Source organism: Callionymus lyra, chromosome 14 (genome assembly GCF_982586985.1).
Source record: "Callionymus lyra chromosome 14, fCalLyr1.hap1.1, whole genome shotgun sequence".
Lineage (NCBI taxonomy): Eukaryota > Metazoa > Chordata > Actinopteri > Syngnathiformes > Callionymidae > Callionymus > Callionymus lyra.
In genome coordinates this window covers 3,550,995-3,559,717 of record NC_141831.1, presented here as the reverse complement: position 1 = coordinate 3,559,717, position 8,723 = coordinate 3,550,995, and the positions used below count along the sequence as shown (strand labels likewise).

Below are 8,723 nucleotides of genomic sequence, written 5' to 3'. Positions count from 1 at the left end.
CGTCCTCAGTTATAACTGCTTTCATTTGTTTTCAAACCAAAATATGTCCAAACATCAGCTTTAAAAGCTGCTGGACTCACTGTATCCTCTCGTCCTCAGTTATAACTGCTTTCATTTGTTTTCAATCCAAAATATGTCCAAAGATCAGCTTTAAAAGCTGCTGGACTCACTGTATCCTCTCGTCCTCAGTTATAACTGCTTTCATTTGTTTTCAAACTAAAATATGTCCAAAGATCAGCTTTAAAAGCTGCTGGACTCACTGTATCCTCTCGTCCTCAGTTATAACTGCTTTCATTTGTTTTCAAACCAAAATATGTCCAAACATCAGCTTTAAAAGCTGCTGGACTCACTGTATCCTCTCGTCCTCAGTTATAACTGCTTTCATTTGTTTTCAAACTAAAATATGTCCAAAGATCAGCTTTAAAAGCTGCTGGACTCACTGTATCCTCTCGTCCTCAGTTATAACTGCTTTCATTTGTTTTCAAACTAAAATATGTCCAAACATCAGCTTTAAAAGCTGCTGGGCTAACTGTATCCTCTCGTCCTCAGTCATAACTGCTTTCATTTGTTTTCAAACTAAAATATGTCCAAAGATCAGCTTTAAAAGCTGTTGGATTCACTGCATCCTCTCGTCCTCAGTCGTAACTGCTTTCATTTGTTTTCAAACCAAAATATGTCCAAACATCAGCTTTAAAAGCTGCTGGACTCACTATATCCTCTCGTCCTCAGTTGTAACTGCTTTTATTTGTTTTCAAACTAAAATATGTCCAAAGATCAGCTTTAAAAGCTGCTGGACTCACTGTATCCTCTCGTCCTCAGTTATAACTGCTTTCATTTGTTTTCAAACTAGAATATGTCCAAAGATCAGCTTTAAAAGCTGCTGGACTCACTGTATCCTCTCGTCCTCAGTTATAACTGCTTTAATTTGTTTTCAAACTAAAATATGTCCAAAGATCAGCTTTAAAAGCTGCTGGACTCACTGTATCCTCTCGTCCTCAGTTATAACTGCTTTCATTTGTTTTCAAACTAAAATATGTCCAAAGATCAGCTTTAAAAGCTGCTGGATTGGACTGTAGTGAACTGCCATCTATTGGAACACAAAAATGAACAAAAACCGTGACTATTTACATGTTTATTGTAAATATAAAAGTATAAATATTTTCTTGATTCAAATAAAATATTGATAGGGTATGGGGGGGTATTTAAGTGTAGTTGAACTGAGAAAGTTTTATTTTTAGAAAAGTTGCTTTTATTTTGTAACCCATTGAAGGTTCAAGACAATAAAAGCACGCGTGCGTCTAGAAACCACATCACAGCGTCAGTGTTGATCAAACCCCAGCGTTTATTAGCTCTAAGTGAGTCTCGACGCTTCTCCGCTCGTAACCGCCGCGGCCTCGGCTTCTGTCTTTGATAGCGCCGGAGCGCCCGCCAAAATAAAAGACTTCACAAGCGTCCTCGTCCGCACACTCGGTGATTTGGAAAACGTAAATCTGCCGAAAACCACTGACACATGAAAGGACCTTCAGTTTTTTGACAACCAGCGGCTTCGCAGAGTAAACAACGGCATTAAAACGGCATCAGCGGGAACAGATGGGGAGAGTGTGTGTGTGTGTGTGTGTGAGTGTGTGTGTGTGAGTGTGTATCATGTCGGTGTTTGTAGCTTTTAGGGTAACACGATCCCTGCCTAAGGGTGTGTGTGTGTGTAATGGGGGTGTAGAGTGGGAAACAGGAGCAGGATGGGAGGAAGAGGAGGATCAGGGAGGTGAAAGAGGAGGAAAGGGGGGATAGAAAAAAAGTCAGAAAGTGTGTGTGTGTGTGTGTGTGTGTCATTACACATGTGTGCTGAACACTCCGTCCATGCCCGCGGGCGCTTCAGTTTTCCAGCTAATATTCTCCGTCTCTCCCTCGACAGCAGGATGGATGGAGCGAGAGAACGAAAGGGAGGATTAAGGAACTCTCCCTCCTAAACGTTGTATCCGTCTTCATACAGTTAGCAATCACCGCCGCCGTCTTCCCTCCATCCGTCTCCTCCCTTCATCCACATTATTGCAATATTTCCCGGGAAAAACCCCGACGACGGGAAGGAAGTGAAGCGAGAGAGCAACGGAGGAGGAGGTGAGAGCGGACGGACGGACGGACGGACGGACGGACGAGGAGGAGGACGAGTATATTAGCCGACATTAGCCTGACAAACACCTGGAATGATGTGTCCAGTGGAAGTAAATCATCGCTTAATGTCGCGGCCGAGACAGGTGAGGACGGAGAGAATAAATGAGGGGGAATGAATAAAACATCCTCCACTCGTTTCCTTCCCTCGCTCGCTCGCTCGCTCTTACACAAACAGTCGCGCGAGCGAAAACACGGGCGAGCGGAGACGCCGACATTAAGTCGATGCTATGAATAATTCCCTTCGACTCCGAGCGAACGCTGACCTTTAACACGGGAAGTGAAACCGCGAGACTGGAGGAGGAAAGACTGGGAGACGGAGTCTAGTCCGTGGGATTCTTCACCTCCGACGCGTTACATCACGACCGGATGGAAAACAAACATTCAAAACTATAGTTTCAACTGCTTGATGCTGGAAAACTGACAGGTTTAACAAAGTTAAGTAACTGCGAAAGGCTCTTCTTCAGGTGCTGGAGTTACAACATTGTCTTCTATTTGATTGGATTAGTTTGTGCAATCCATGTTCGAAAGTCAAACCCTTTCTTCAGACTTTCCCCGGAGCCACAACAGACGAGGGCGAGAAGCCACACTTGAGTCTAGGGGACTTTTTGTGTGTTAGACCAGGGGCCTCAATTCTTGTGTTTCTTTCAACCTTTTTATTCTCGACATCTTCAATTTAGTTTCTTTTGTTTTAATATTTTATGGATTTTTGTGTAGTTTTTACTGTGAATTTGGGTCATTTTTACCTACTTTTATATGTTATTCTATCAATATTTTCAACTATATGATCCAAGAGTAACGAACTATAACTAAGAGCTGCCGACTGGTTTCTCTGCAACAACATTGTTTTACTTATATTTGGCTCTTTTTTCACGAAACTCTCAAGAGACGAATGTTTCTTCTGAGAAAATCTGATCTTTTTTTCAAAATAAAACACCTTTCAGGCCATAAAATAAACATATCTTACGACAGTTGATGATTCTCGTCTCTCAATAATGAAAACGTTAAAACAGATAATAAATGAAGGGTCAAGGATGGCAAACGGGCCACAGGTTTACGACCCTTGAAGTAACTTGTCGGGGTCACCAATCTAGAAACGTCACTGGAGTCACAGACTCGGGTCGTTGTTAGTAATAATGGACGTTTTCTTCGTCAAAGAGTCGCTGAAATCGTGACTAAAAGTGTTTGTTTACAAGACCGTGGGAGGAAACATGAGCAGCCGGAGGCCTGAGAAACTGTTGACCCCGAGTCGTCCACGGTGACCCCGCGTGACCAGGTGAGGCGAGACCGGCGGATGAAACGATCCGAGGCGGAAGAAAGAGAGGAAGAGAGGACGAGGCGGTCAAGAGAGGAGGAGGAACATCCGTCTGTTCTGGATGCAGACGCTTGAGCGACGGTGACAAACCAGGTTGGCGGAGATATTTTCGGTAACTAGGACAAGCGGAGACGAGTGAGAGCGATAGTGAGGAAGACAAAAGGCAGGAGAGATGAAGAGATCGTTTAGAAGATTCCCTCCGTCGCCTCTCTTCACCTCCTCCTCCTCCCTCTCTCTCTCTCTCACCAGCTGATTGACAGTGCCCCCCCCCCCCCTCCCCCGCCCGGCGCTCTTTGATTGACAGGACTCCCCAGACTGAGGCTCTTATCCTCTGAAACAAACCCTCCTCTCGTCTATTCTCTCCTCTGTCCTCCGTTTCCTCCCCCCATTTCACAGTCTCGCTCACGCCCGTCTGGCCTCTCCTTCTCCTTTTCATCCCGCGCTCCGGATAAAGTATCAGCGAAATAATCTTGTAACGAGTCGTCACAGTCGTTATTTACACTTTAGTCTTCAGAGGGAAAGACTAGCGCGATGTTAGCAACGGTTGACGTCTGTAGGAGCGAGTCAGGAATAAAAGGAATTTATTCACTTGATTTCATTAAAATTTTAGGTTCAAGCTTGTGTTTATAAATAAATAGATAAAAACCCAAGTTACAGTTGTAACCTCGGTTCTATGAATGCATGTTCTAGGCCCTCATGAGGTCAAAGATCATGTAGAAACCAACCATTTTATTTTGTATTTATTTATAGTTTTTATTACTAATCTCTGAATAAGACTTTAGGCATTTATGTTTTAGGGCTTTTGTCCTCAGTTTTTGTCTTTATTGCCCCTTAAAAAGATAAGTAACCTAATTTGAAAAGTTATTTGTTCTTATAACAGATTTGTTTTTCAAGTTATGAAACATACAATATAATAATAATAGTTTATATATAATAATAATAGTTTTTGGCCCCTCAAGGCCTCCGTAGAAAAGGTGGTCCTGAGGTAACTTAGTTTCCCAAACACTGCTCTAGAGGGCCGAGCGTGCATGAAGTAGAACAGTTGCTTTAAAAAAGTTTAGCCGTTTTCATTTCTGAAGAATCGTAATGAATCGGTTCAGAACCTCATGAATCAAACTCCATATGTATTGAACCCGATCCTCGTCGTGTGTCGTTCACGTCCGATCCTCGTCTTCTCCAGACCTTCTTCACTCCACACCTCCTTCCTCGCGCCGCGACCTCTCTTAACCCTATAGATTACACCACTCACACACTCAGGCTCGCAAAGGGAACCCCTTAACCCCCTCTGGCTATGGTGGGCCCCCCTACACACACTGACACTCACACACACACACACACACACACACACACACACACTCTCGCGACACAGCCAGAGCCCATTAAGACGATCGTAGAAGCCTGAGCTGGCAGCGAGCTGAGCAGCGAAGGAGGGTAACCCCTCAGGGCCACACTGGGGGGGAGAGAGAGGGAGGCAGAAAGAGAGGGAGGAAGAAAGAGAGGGAGGCAGAAAGAGAGGGAGGAAGAAATAGAGAGAGGGAGGCAGAAAGAGAGGGAGGGAGGCAGAGAAGGAGGCAGAGAGAGGGAGAGAGAGAGGGAGGGAGGGAGGAAGGGAGGCAGAAAGAGAGGGAGGAAGAAAGAGGGAGGCAGAGAGAGAGAGGGAGGGAGGGAGAAAGAGAGGGAGGAAGAAAGAGAGGGAGGCAGAAAGAGGGAGAGAGGGAGGGAGAGAGGGAGGCAGAAAGAGAGGGAGAAAGAGAGAGGGATGCAGAAAGAGAAAGGGAGGTAGAAAGAGAGGGAGGAAGAAAGAGAGGGAGAGAGGGAGAAAGAGAGGGATGCAGAGAGAGGGAGGTAGAAAGAGAGGGAGGAAGAAAGAGAGGGAGGCAGAAAGAGAGGGAGGGAGGGAGGCAGAAAGAGAGAGGGAGGTAGAAAGAGAGGGAGGCAGAAATAGAGAGAGGGGGGCAGAAAGAGAGGCAGAAAGAGAGGGAGGGAGAAAGAGAGGGAGAGAGAAAGAGAGGGAGGCAGAAAGAGAGAGAGGAAGAGAAGGAGGCAGAGAGAGAGAGAGAGAGAGAGAGAGAGAAAGAGAGAGGGAGAGAGAGAGAGAGAGAGAGTGAGGCAGAAAGAGAGAGGGAGGCAGAAAGAGAGGCAGAAAGAGAGGCAGAAAGAGAGAGAGAGGGAGGTCAATGATGGAGAGAGTGAAGCACCAACAGTGGATGCAGCTCTTTAGGAGTCAAGCAGGCGTATGATAGGATATCGTTGCATGTTGTTAACCTGTATTAACCTCAGGACACTTGCGGAGCTACAACACGGATTAGTCGACCACACACACACACACACACACACACACACACACACACACACACACACACACACACACACACACACACACACACACACACGATCAGCTGCTGTCACTCACAAACAACAACACAAGCGAGCTGTCAATCAGGACCTGGTAAACAATGTGTTGGTTCTGGTTCTGGTTCTGGTGAACCCGGAACAACAGGATCCTGGAGGAGAAGATCTTCAGGTGAGACTCCACACAGGTGAGAGCGACTTCAGGTGAGACTCCACACAGGTGAGAGCGACTTCAGGTGAGACTCCACACAGGTGAGAGCGACTTCAGGTGAGACTCCACACAGGTGAGAGCGTCTTCAGGTGAGACTCCACACAGGTGAGAGCGACTTCAGGTGAGACTCCACACAGGTGAGAGCGACTTCAGGTGAGACTCCACACAGGTGAGAGCGACTTCAGGTGAGACTCCACACAGGTGAGAGCGTCTTCAGGTGAGACTCCACACAGGTGAGAGCGACTTCAGGTGAGACTCCACACAGGTGAGACCGTCTTCAGGTGAGACTCCACACAGGTGAGAGCGTCTTCAGGTGAGAGCGTCTTCAGGTGAGAGTGTCTTCAGGTGAGACTCCACACAGGTGAGAGCGTCTTCAGGTGAGACTCCACACAGGTGAGAGCGTCTTCAGGTGAGACTCCACACAGGTGAGACCGTCTTCAGGTGAGACTCCACACAGGTGAGAGTGTCTTCAGGTGAGACTCCACACAGGTGAGACCGTCTTCACGTGAGACTCCACACAGGTGAGAGCGTCTTCAGGTGAGACTCCACACAGGTGAGACCGTCTTCTGAGTCTGGACGAGAACGAGATCCATCGCTCGAGGGAAAACAAAGCAGCTCCGCCCACAAACAATGACTTTGAGATGGATCCAGTTAATGCTTCCATGTAGTCACTGATGAACGACTTCTTCTGTCGTCCAAACAACAACCAAACTTTCGGGGACATTTTAAGCGGTGAGATCAGCTCGTGCTCTTAGAACCGCAGTTACATCCTGGTAACCACGAATTATGGTTTAATCTGTAGAAGAATAAACGAGTGAGACGAGAATTCATGAAGAAGTGATGATGAGGAAGAACTTGTTTCTGATCGAACCCTCGGATCGGTTCGATGGTTAAAAGGTCGACTCGTCGTGAGAAACTTAAACAAGAGTTCGTGGAAACGTTGAGAACGTGGTGAGATGAGATCAGCAGCGACGGCGCTCCTCGTACGGTCGCCGGCGCCGACATCTGCGAGGGATTGATGGCCGAGCGTTCATTAGTGCGTCGTCAGTGTTTACTAACAGCACTTGAAGTGATGAAACGTCTCCTCCAGCAGCTCTCAGGCGAGAGAAGCACTTACTCTGGTCCTCAACACATGTTCAGCAGAGATCCAGATGTTCCTGTGAACCGCCGAGAGGGGGGGGCACGACAGGAAGTATCCCACGGTATCCACGGTAACCTTGACATTCCATCGTGACCGAGTTCTCTGACATCTCCCACAATCCAAACACACACACACACACACACACACACACACACACTAGTGGACGCCCCGACGTCACAAGAAAGATCCTGATTATTGTGTTACATCTTTTCTTCTAAAGTGTTGACACCTCTACACACACACACTCGCTCACACACACACACCTCAGAGTGCGAACGGAGACGTCTGATGGCGCCGACGACAACACAAATAAAAGGCGCTGCGACTACATGATACTCTCGCGAACACACACTGAATGACGAGCCAACAATAGTGTGTGTCCAACCGTCACATGGTGTCGGATGCTTCACAAGAGCAGGTTTGAAAGTTTGCAACGTTTCACCTTCAGCTGATACTGAGCCAGTTTGTTTACACACACACACACACACACACACACACACACACTCTCACACACACACACACACACACACACACACACACACACACACACACACACACACACACACACACACACACACACACACACTCACACACACACACACACACACACCCCACACACACACACACACACGCACACACACTCACACACACGCACACACACACACACACAGAGACACACGCACACACACACACACAGAGAGACACACGCACACACACACACACACACACTCACACACACACACACACACACACACACAGAGACACACGCACACACACACACACAGAGAGACACACACACACACACACACACTCACACACACACACACAGAGACACACGCACACACACACACACAGAGAGACACACACACACACACACACACACACACACACGCACACACACACACACACGCACACACACACACACACGCACACCCCCACACACACACCCCCACACCCCCACACACACACACACACACACACACACACACACACACACACACACACACGCACACACACACACATGATCTAAACTTTCAATCCAACAACAAACCTTTCATCTTTATAAAAGTGTTACGTTCTTAAAGTGATTTTCTCATGTCATCTCAGGGTTGGTATTATTAGTTATTATTACAAAGTTATTACTTTCTTTGTCCAAAATGACACAAAAACACATGAATACCTTCAAATTTCTCACCTTGAATCGAAGCCTCGACATTAGAAATAGTAAATATTAGTGACGTGTCGATGAAGCTTCATGAAACAGTGTCATTATCTTCAGAGTCCACTAGATGGTAGTGATGTGTTGATGAAGCTTCATGAAACAGTGTCATTATCTTCAGAGTCCACTAGATGGTAGTGATGTGTTGATGAAGCTTCATGAAACAGTGTCATTATCTTCAGAGTCCACTAGATGGTAATGATGTGTTGAAGCTTCATGAAACAGTTTCATTATCTTCAGAGTCCATTCGATGGTAGTGATGTGTCGATGAAGCTTCATGAAACAGTGTCATTATCTTCAGAGTCCACTAGATGGTAGT

At 46.5% G+C, this 8,723-nt stretch overlaps 1 protein-coding gene across 3 annotated transcripts in view; it reads right to left on the bottom strand.

The window, feature by feature from the left end:
- The window catches only part of LOC148065733 (transcription factor COE1), a 109,460-nt gene that overhangs the window by 78,434 nt on the left and 22,303 nt on the right, over positions 1-8,723 (bottom strand). The gene's annotated exons all lie outside the window — the stretch shown is intronic.